This window comes from Pelophylax lessonae, assembly GCF_965119305.1.
Source record: "Pelophylax lessonae genome assembly, chromosome: 1".
Lineage (NCBI taxonomy): Eukaryota > Metazoa > Chordata > Amphibia > Anura > Ranidae > Pelophylax > Pelophylax lessonae.
This window is the reverse complement of record NC_138768.1, coordinates 328,338,469-328,350,140: the sequence shown is the minus strand read 5'-3', so window position 1 is coordinate 328,350,140 and position 11,672 is coordinate 328,338,469.

Below are 11,672 nucleotides of genomic sequence, written 5' to 3'. Positions count from 1 at the left end.
GCAGCAGGGGCGCCGTGCGGCCATCACAGCTCGCAGTCAGTTGCTCCTGATGATCAGGCCGCACAGCGGGAGGTAGGTGGCGATCGTGGTCTGGACAGGGTTAACACAGGCCATGGCCGCCGCTTACCTCCCGCTGTGCGGCTGTGCCTGTGTCACCTACGGACTGCAGGGCTGAGCTGTGTATGTCTCACACAGCTCAGCCTCACAGAGCCGCAGACACTGCCAGATCCCCTCCTCCTTTCTGTCTGCAGGGATGCCAAAGGAGAGAGATCTTCAGCTCCTCCTCCTCCTGCCCCTTTTCCTCCTGGTCTGTCCCACCCACATCCCCCACATGGGGGTGTGTGGGTGGGAAGTTTAAACAGAAGAAAAGAAAAACTGCAGACATCCTGAGGCTCCATACTGTGGTAAGTAAGCTCTCTCCTGCCTCAGTATAAAACAAATGTAAGGGGGGCTCTGTGTGTGGGGGGTCTCTGATGTAGGGGGGCTCTGTGTGTGGGGCGTCTCTGATGTAGGGGGGCTCTGTGTGTGGTGGGTCTCTGATTTAGGGGGGCTCTGATGTAGGGGGGCTCTCTGATGTAAGAGGGGGCTCTGTGGGGGGTCTCTGATGTAAGGGGGAATCTGTGTGGGGGTTTCTGATGTAAGGGGGGCTCTGTGGGGGGTCTCTGATGTAAGGGGGGGCTCTGTGGGTGTTCTCTGATGTAAGGGGGCTCTGTGGGGGGTCTCTGATGTAAGAGGGGGCTCTGTGGGGGGTCTCTGATGTAAGAGGGGCTCTGTAGGGGGTCTCTTATTTAAGAGGGGGCTATGTGGGGGGTCTCTAATGTAAGAGGGGGCTCTGTGGGGGGACTCTGATGTAAGGGGGGTCTGTGGGGGGTTTCTGATGTAAGAGGGGGCTCTGTGGGGGTCACTGATGTAATAGGGGGCTCCGTGGGGGTCGCTGATGTAAGAGGGGGCTCCGTGGGGAGTTCTCTGATGTAAGGGGGGGTTCTGTGTGTGGGGGGCTCTGTGGGGGGTCTCTGATGTAGGAGGGGGCTCTGTGGGGGGTCTCTGATGTTAGAGGGGGTTCTGTGGGGGGGTCTCTGATGTAAGAGGGGGCTCTGTGGGGGGTGATAATGTAAGAGGGGTCTCTGTGGGGGTCTCTGAATTAAGAGGGGCTCTCTGCGGGGTTCTCTGATGTAAGGGGGGCTCTGTGTGTGGGGGGCTCTGTGGGGGGGTATCTGATGTAAGAGGGGGCTCTGTGCAGGGTTCTCTGATGTAAGGGGGGCTCTGTGTGTGGTGGGGCTCTGTGGGGGGTCTCTGATGTAAGAAGGGGCTCTTTGTGGGGTCTCTGATGTAAGAGGGGGCTCTGTGTGTGTGGGGGGGGGTCTCTGATGTAAGAGGGGGCTCTGTGGGGGTCTCTGATGTAAAAGAGGGCTCTGTGCGGGGTTCTTTGATGTAAGAGGGGTTCTGTGTGTGGGGGGGGCTCTGTGGGGGGGTCTCTGATGTAAGAGGGGGCTCTGTGCAGGGTTCTCTGATATAAGGGGGGCTCTGTGTGTGTAGGGGCCCTGTGGGGGGGGGTCTCTGATGTAAGAGGGGCTCAGTGGGAGTCTCTTATTTAAGAGGGGGCTCTGTGAGGGGTCTCTGATGTAAGAGGGGGCTCTGTGGGGGGTCTCTGGTGTAAGAGGGGGCTCTGTGAGGGGTTCTCTGATGTAAGGGGGTTCTGTGTGTGGGGGGGCTCTGTGGGGGGTCTCCGATGTAAGAGGGGGCTCTGTGGGGGGTTTCTGATGTAAGAGAGGGGCTCTGTGGGGGGTTCTGTGTGTGGGGGGGCTCTGTGGGGGTTGTCTCTGATGTAAGAGGGGGCTCTGTGGGGGGTCTCTGATGTAAGAGGGGGCTCTGTGGGGGGTCTCTGATGTTAGAGGGGGCTCTGTGCGGGGGTTCTCTGATGTAAGGGGGGCTCTGTGTGTGGGGGGGGTCTGTGTGCACTTTTTACAAAAGAAACAGATTTGGGTGATATATTTATATATCGTTTTAAGGTAAATACTTAGTATTTCTGCACTGATTTTTTCCCTGTTTTTATCTTGCTGCTGCACCCACTTGCAGTCAATTAGCAGCAATTATACTCTTAAATAGTTTTTCAATAGATACAGCCATGTTTAGGGGGGTGAGGGGTGAGGATGGGGGGGGGGGTGCCACAGGATTAGCTCGCACAGGGCGCCTGAACACTTAGGGCCGGCCTTGGTCACAGAACATTTATTTAGCCATAGCTGGCAGTCTCTCACACTGGGCCATAGAGTTCAGCTCTTTGTTCCATCCAACACAGAATCCCATTCATTTGTACAAATGGATACCAGCATACACTTATTGGTGCTCCTTTCCATGACATGAAGTGAAAGATAGAGGAAACTCTCATTATGTAGTACATTCATTTAATGGATAAAATAATAACATTGCACTTACATCAAAGAGAAAATGCTCAGGCATTGAAAAAGAAACTTAAAACGCTGGTTTGTGCTCCACCTGTCCTCTAAACATGCCGTGACATGCTGCGGAAAGTCCCGCCCAACGTGTTTCGTCGGCAAAGTCGTCGGCAAAGTCTGACATCATCATCAGACCCCTGAAAAAATTCTGGTGAGTGTGCTGTGCCCTTATTTAGTGGAGAGGAAGAGCATGATTTTCTTTTGGTGTCACCTTTACCACGTTTGGTGTTTTTGCACTGAGCACTCATAAAAATATTTATGTTTTGATTACACTAAAATCCTTTTGTGAGAGCGCGGTTCATCTTTTTTGATTGTTTGATCTTAAAAAAGTTTTGCCTTTATTTATACTTTAAGTTTTTTTTTGTTTGTTATATTGTTCTAGCTACAAAAATGTAAAACCAAAACTAACAAGCATTTTTAAATGTATTGACGGATACTTTAGCTTGCTACTTGGTTGGAATTGTACTTTTTCTTTAAATGTTTGTCATATGGAAATTAAAAATTAGATTGTGGTTATAATTCATTTTTTTTTAAATTACAAACCTTTATTCATTATTGATAATAGGACTTGACCTGGTATTGTGTATATTCCATATTTTCATTGTCATTCCTCCATTGTATTCTACTGTGTAATATCGTTTGCATTTTTTGTTCTTGCTTATAAATTCCAAGTAAAAAAAAAAAACTAATAAATTACAGAATGGAGTTATTTAGAAAAGAAACGAGTGCAGCCAAGGAACAGAGAAAAGAGATTCAAAAATAATGAGCACGTAATAAGACATATTTTGAACAGACTTTTGCACTTCTGCAACGAACAGATGGAGCATTAAATTGCATCAAATTGCATTAAATTGCACATGAATAGGTTCAAGTCCCCAAAAAGCAATGAATAAAAATAGATACAACTTCCTAAATAAAATGAGGAGCATCATGCTGTATTTTTAACACTTATTCTGTATATTGCATGGACAATACTCTTCATATTTCCAAAAATAATTACATGCAGCTGTATATATCCCATGCATTTTTATGTTAATCCCTTAAACTGTATCTATAGCCAATTTTTTTGGAGGGGATTGAGTAGGGAATGATATCACAACAGGAAGTAGGAATCTCCCTAAAGTGAGTTCCTGTTAGACAATTTAGACAAGAAGATGCATCCCCACTGGAAGATTTTTACTTAACGTTTGTTCTAAGCACATCCGTAAAATTTTGGATTTCTCATCACTTCCTTGGGCATTGCTTCAATGGTCACCTGGACAGATAGTAAAGTAGAATCTCCCCAACGAGAGTACATAAAAATATAGCAGGGGTTCTAATCATTACCTACTTTATCTAAAACTAAAACGTTTCAGCTAGCAATACACTTTAAAGTTGGTTAGGTTGACCATAGATAATACTTTCCAAAGTGCTAGTGACACTTTAATGCAGGGATCCTCAAACTACGGCCCTCTAGCTGTTGCGGAACTTCACTTCCCATGAGGCATTGTAAAACTCTGACATTCACAGACATGACTGGGCATTAAAAAGGGCATTGTAGTTCCTTAACAACTGGAGGGCCATAGTTTAAAGACCCCTGCTAATGGTTAGTGAGCCGTTGTTAGAAGGTGTCCACAATGCTGACTAAATAGTCAGAAAACAGGAAACAGTAATATTCTACATGCCTATTATTTTTTTGTTTTCCTTTTTTTTTTTTTTTTTTTTTTTTACAATTTTTTGTTTAGTTGTACACAAAACAGTACACAACATAGTGAGTGCACAAAAAATAAAAACAAAAGGGGAACAAAATTGTAATAAATAATAAATATAATGGAGGGTAACAGATGTTATACAGTATAAGATTAATGACTACATTTATATTTATACTGGTGGGATGGTAGATCTCGTAAACCATTACATGAAACTAAGGTTCTATTGAGGTAAATCCATATAATTTTAGAGAATAAAGGTACTGGTTATGTTGAAGCCTGAGAGTTTGCTAAGACGTAATCTGTTAAGTGTTTCTGATTAGGTTTTGATAAATATTTGAGCTTTTGAAGTTAAGCCAAAGAGACCAGATGCTAAAAGAATGGTGTTGATTGTTAGCATTCATTGCTTTTTTTTGTGTTTGAAAATGTTTTATTGGTTTATTAAAAAAAAAAAATACTTTTTTATATAGCTTAAGAAGTTGGGTTTTTCAAATATGTTAGATTTTTTTTTTTGGGGGGGGGCAGGTATTAAATAGATCATTATGTTTGTAATAAAAAAATGTTATCTCTATATAGATTCAACAGAACCTGTTCAGTGGTGAGGTTAACATCTTGTTGTGTAATGATTTTGATAAAGATGTTGACTTTACACTAAAAGCTTCTAATGGACAGTGGTATCATAGGTGAAAATATGTTCCAATATTGTTTTGACATTTCCAGCATAACATAGATATCTTGGGAATGAAATCATTCAAGAGAATATGAGTTTTGAAACGTCTGAAAGTCATTTCGTAGGATAATTCTTGTGAATCTAAATCCTTTTTTTTTTTCTTAAATGCATTTTATTTTGAATTCAGATGGCTAACGTGAGCACATATGGTAAGAAGCCTCTGACAGCCATGAAATATGTCAGGGGGTGGCACAGGAACTGCCTAAAACAAGCCTCCTATTAACTACTTCAGCCCTGGAAGATTTTACCCTCTTCCTGACCAGGCCCTATTTTGCGTTTCGGCACTGCATTACTTTAACGAACAATGGCGCGGTCCTGCAACGCTGTACTCAAACAAAATTTGCATCCTTTTTTCCCAAATAGAGCTTTCTTTTGGTGGTGTTTGATCACCAGTGCGATTTTCAGTTTTTGCACTATAAACAAAAAAAGAGCGACAATTTTGGAAAAAAAAAAAAAACAATATTTTTCACATTCTGCTATATGACATTAACAAAAAACAAAATTTAAAATTCAAAATGTTTTAACACTTTAGGCCAATAAGCGTATTTTGATTGGTTTGCGCAAAAGTTATCACGTCTACTGACAACGGAAAAATTTATGTTATTTTTATTGTTTTTTTTACTAGTAATGGTGGCGATCTGCGATTTTTTACGGGACTTCGACATTGTGGTGGACAGATTGGACCCCTGACTGACATTTTTGACACTTTTGGAGGTACCAGTGACATTACTACAGTAATCAGTGCTAAAAATATGCACTGTTATTGTAATAATGACACTGGCAGGGAAGGGGTGTGACCCTAGGGGAGTGATTCTAACTGTGGGGGGGGGGGGCATGGCTTCTGAGAGTCAAACCTAAATGGAGCTTACACAGGTCTGAGGACCCTCTCTTTGCCCCCAAGTGACGTAGCTGGGTGCTTGAATGGCCAATTTTTAAACACCAGTGCTGTCACAGGGGAAGAGGATCAGAAAATGACCAAGAGTACTGGATCATTCTTTTTACTCCCAATGGTGAAAGAATCAATTGGGAAACAAAGGAAAGGTGAGTATATGAAGAAGCAGGACTGGACATTAACCCCTTGGTGCTGACGTAACAAAAATATGCAGCCTCACTGGATTGGAATTTGTTCTGTGGGGCAGCATATTTGAGTATCTCCCTTTGTACTGTACTCACCAAGAACCCTGGCCCCATTCTAACGATGGGGACCTGTAACGTCCGATTCTGGTTGATCTGATTGCTGTGATAGCCTCTGATTGGCTATCACAGTGATCAGTCACTGTGAAGCCTGCCCCTATGTTTTCTGTCTCTGTGAATGGAAGAGAAAGATACATTGTATCGTTTTCTGTCCTTGCAGAGAGAGAAAACAAGTGTGTGTAGAAAATAATAATAATAAAAAAAATAAAAAAAATAAAAAAAAATACCTGTATGAAAATTTGATCTTGGTCAATGCCACGGTTAGTGTTTGGGTCAAGGTCGAAGGTCAGGGTAAAAGATCAGGGTCCGTATTTTTTTTAACAGGATATTTTTTTTTTAAATTAGTATTAGTGTCAGTGTTAGTATGTTTAAGGTAGGATAAAAAAAATGTAATAAAAAAAAAAAGCAAAATGCGCACTATTATTTCTGGGCTGTACTACATGTGCTAACATGGTATCAATCGTTGGGAGCAGGTGAATTTATTTTGGATTGTCCTTTGATGGTAGGTTATGGTACTAGCAAGAAATATACAGCTAAATTAAAAAGATATATATATTTTTTTACTATTTTGGTTCAGTTTTCCTGTGAAGAAAAGAAACATCAGGGGATATTAATTACTATTTACCACCAAAAAAAAAGGCCAATTTGTCCTGGAAAAAACAAGGTATAATCCACCTGGATGCACAAAGTAGTTGTGATTATATGTACGTTTTTACTAACACGTGTCAAATTTGCGAAATTGGGCTTAAGCATTAGGATTTGTTTTACCCTTAGGCCCCTTTCACATGGGCTTTCAGATCCTTTCCGCCTGTCAATTTTTCAGGCGGACCTGATTGGATGCTCCATGCAGCCCTATGGAGCGGCCGATGTCAGCCGTGACATGTCAGCTGACACCCGCTGCTATCCGATCCGATCCTGTCTGTGAAATCCTATTTTCCATCTGTCTGCAGGATCGGATCGGATAAGATGGGATGAAAACAGACAGGCAGTCGGTTCTCATCCGATCTCCCATAGAGGAGAAAATGGTATAATAATGAAGCTGGCTTATCCAGTGAAAAAGATCCGTAAATAAACAAATATGTGCAAAATATAATCTCGATCATATTTTGCATGTTATTGATATTTGTTTATTTACGGATCTTTTTCACTGGATAAGCGCAGCTTCATTATTATACCGGTTTCTACAATCTATTCAGTTTTTTTGCCAGGTCTTCAGCTATTTTCTTATTCTATTTCACTCCTTTGTAATAGCGCAGGGGTTTTTTCACATACCTGATCTCCCATAGAGGAGAGTGGGGCTCTGACAGCTCCGTCTCTGCACACAGAGCGGAGACGGAGCTGTCATCCGCCTGCTCAGCCGGGATCGGCAGATCGATTCCTGCTCAGCAAAACGGACTCTGTCGGGCGCAAGGTGTTTAGAAACACATCGGTTTGCTCTGCCTGGGAAAAGCACAGGTTCACTTTAGCTGCCTATATGTTTATTGGCCTATTCATATATAATTTAAAATTGTGTAGTGGGCAATTGAATGGCTGTTGAGTAGTCAGTCATTCACAATGATAAAGTCATCAGCAACATGGAAACAATAATGAAACATTAACTTGCACCTGTTTCAAAGGACAGCCTACCTTGAAATCCAATATATTTACCAAAAAAGCCCTTTAGGATATAAAAAAATGGCTTCACTGTCTTTAGACTCGCCTAACCCACTGATAGGAAGGGTGTTTATTTTTCTTGGTTGTTAACTTTCATTATACATGCAAGCTGCTTTACATGCTTTGACCAATTTTGCAATGTGACACGGTTAGCCTTGTAAAGCGGTAAGGGCAGTACAGTATCCAAGGGAACAGGAGATGTAAGTGTCAAAATTCTGATGAAGAGGACAGCTAAACAAGGACATAAGGGATACAAAGGAATATGGAGCACAGATTGAAGAGCACACGGGAATAAAACATGGAAGCATATGAAAAAAAATCTGCATTATGTGATGCAGAAAAAAACACACAGAGAATGGCGGAGGACATGTTGCTCATTGGCGGACATACTTGAGTAATAATTCAAGGTCACAAAGTCCTAGAATGAGTCACTCATAGTGTTCTCCTTGTCACTGCTTTTACACCTACATAAAAGATCTGGGATGTGCGCTCTAAAATCCTTTATTTCTCAAGAAAATGGGAAACTGTGTCATGTAACGTATGTGGATATTATAATCAAGATAAATATAGATTAGAAAGTTATTCAGGGAACAAGGATATATTTACCCTGAATAGCAATTAGACTTTAGCATGGAAAATGAAGCTAATTCAAGTTTGCTTCAATAGATTAAAGGGAAGGTCAACAATTACAACCATACAATAGTATGCAAGTTTCAAGTGAAAGAATACAACTTGTAATCATTGCATCTTTTCATTTCTTCTGAATTTAGTGATTGTTGATTTAAATTGTACTGTAATCTTTTAATCACCCAATTGTTTCCAATGTGGGATTAAGGACTAAAGTAACAAAGAAGGTAATGATACTTTGATTTCATAATGCTTTGTTAAATGCAGAGTCTTTTTGTGTGCACGCAGTCCAACTGTATTCTCTTTAGAAAATTGTCATACATTATAATGGAATATTTATAAAGCAGCTAATCATTCTTCCAAACATTTTTACTGATACGTGTGTTTTAAATGACAGTGATTGATTCACCACCAGTAAATGTTTAGTAAGAGTCACATTCACTACTTTATAAATACGCCCCATGTGATGATGTGATAAAATGCATAGTGTAGGTTCAGTGAGACTAATCCAGAGCAAGGGTCAGTTCACACCAAAACGTGCCTGTTCCCATGCATTTCATGCACATTCTCGCTGCGGTGCATTTTGACAGCTCATTTATTTAGATGGGCTGCAATTGACCTGAAATGTGGAAAAAGTAGTGCTTGTACTACTTTTTCAAAATGCACTGCACCAAACCATATGGTACTGCGGTAGCATGCAATTTGATACCAGCAAACACACTAAATTTGCAATTGCCATTTAGTTAACCATTACTAATACATTGGCACTCGCATGCAGATCGCATAGGCAGTGCGTTCACCTGTTGTGCAGAAAGGTGCACAGAATTTGCCTTTCCTGCACTGCATTCTGGTGTGATTAATAAAAAAATGTTGTTGCGCTGCTCATATAATTCTCTAACAACTATAGACAAAACATTTTTTTAAAAACATCATATAGAGGTGCTAACACTCCTTACTGTAACCAAAAAATTATAAATGTGAGAAAGCAGAGCCAATAAACAAACCAAAACATTATATAATAATCATAAAGAAGTGCAAAACACCCATCAGAGGTGCAAACCTCCAACTGTGATCATTAAATAAATATAATATTTGTAAATGCAATCCTAATAAATCACAAGATGAATACCGATAGGATATTAAACAAAGCATATATAGGTGCAAACACCTGCCGGAGGTAAAAAAAAATACCTATTTATAAACATATGTCAAGTATCATGTATGCATAAAAAAATCACAAAAAATAAAAAATAATTTAAAATAATAAATAGTAAAACTTAATACAATAGTGCATCACTAATATATAATAACTATACCAACCAGTGAAAATACGGTAAATAGAATAGCAATAGTAAATGTACAATAGTATAAATTTTCTTGCCCTATTAGCCCAAAGCAAGAATCAGTAACAATCATATAAGTCCTAAGGAAAATATACACCCATGGTTTTTCAAGTATAATAACTGTGACTAGAGATGTGCCGGTTTTCGGTAATACGATAAATCGCGGTAATGCATAAGCACGGTATTGCTATCGTGGGCAGTTTAAAATACCATATTTTATGCTCCACACACTGCCCCCGAGTCTCCCCCATGGTCTTCTGCTTCCCGGCTCAGCTTTCCTTTACTAGAACGGAGCCGCTACTTCCTGTATAGGTCCCGACTCACAGGCGGAGTGATATCAGATGCACTCCTGTGACAGGAGCAGCCATACACAGGAAGCAGCAGCTTTGCTCTATACTGCAGCCGCATGCTTCCTCCCGAGCTCAGCCACAGAGTGCCTACAAGCAAATCTCTGCAAGTACCCACTACTATTACCGTATACTGTGTGTGTGTGTGTGTGTGTGTGTGTGTATATATATATATATATATATATATAGTGTGTGTATATATATATATATATTATTTGCACAAGCATAGCAGCCCATTGATTCGGATGGGCTGCTATGCCTGCATTTTCGGCTGAAAAAAGGTGCATGCAGAGTTTAAAAAAATGCAGTGGCCGTGGAATCCATCCTGCTTTTGCACCATGCGACTTACCTGCAGTTCCTGCACATGCAGACTGTGTTTTAAAAATGCAGAAAGCTTGCCAATGCAGGAACTGCAGGTAAGTCGCATGGTGCAAAAGCAGGATGGATTTCAAGGCCACTGCATTTTTTTTAAATACCGTGATAATACCGTAATACCATGGCAATACCTTAATCAATTAATCGCAGCATGGAGATCTGATACTGTCACATGCCTAACTGTGACTGTGATCTGCCACCAGCCAGCATGCATGCTCACCTCAACTTAAAACCTATAGGCAGGTCAGATAACGCTTATTTTATAAACTTTTGATATCCACAGTTGTCTTTTAGCTTGCCCCAAGGAGAAGAATGGTCCAATCCACAGGAAAAACTCAAGGCAGTAAATGGGCTCAGAAAAACAGAAAAGGGGCTTCCATAGTGCAATAAAGTTCATTAAGTAAGAATAAATTACTAAAAAATCTACTAACGTTGCATTAAGAAGTATTAGCCCCAATAAGATAACATAGGTGTACCAGGATGGCCAACTTCCAGTTTATGCAGGAAGTGATGTCACTCAGTTTCCGGCCTGATGTGTTGCATCAGAGAGACTTAATCCGACCCCAAAGGTGAGAAAAGAATAGCCAATTCACAGTACATTCACTATATGTGCCTAGTAAGAAGTATTGATTGTAATTACTGTATATCTATGCTTGCATCAGGAACCATGAGAAAGAAAATTCAGTAAAATCACACCTTTAATGTAATGGTAAAAAATGGTACAGAACAGTAAATGTAGTCAAAACATAAGCCAGCGGTTGAAAGCCAAAATGGGAAGTGAGGCAAACCATTTATCAGGAAACCAGAAATTAGCCTAGTCGGAGGCAGAGGAACATAATCAGGAACCAGAAGGGACGTCAGCCGGGCAAAATCTTTCACAGGAACACAGCAGGGAAACTCCAGATATGATGACTAGGCAAAGGCAGGAAACGAATGAACAAGACAGTTTAAATAGCCAGAAGGGGCTGGCTGTAGGCGGGACTGACAAGCGGATAATGGTAACCAGGTGAACAACTGAGGAAACAATGAGTACTGACAATTAACTGACAGCTGAGCAGCCTGAGCAGAGAAAAGAGAACTGCTGCAAGCCCAGCCCTGACAGTTCCCCCTCCTCACTGACCCCTCCCCCTTGGAGGGGAACCACGTTTGAGGGGAAAATGTCTATGGAAAGCACGGAGGAAGACAGGACCATGTACGTCCGAGCATGAGACCCAAGAGTTTTCCTCCGGACTGTACCCTCTCCAATGAACAAGGTACTGTAT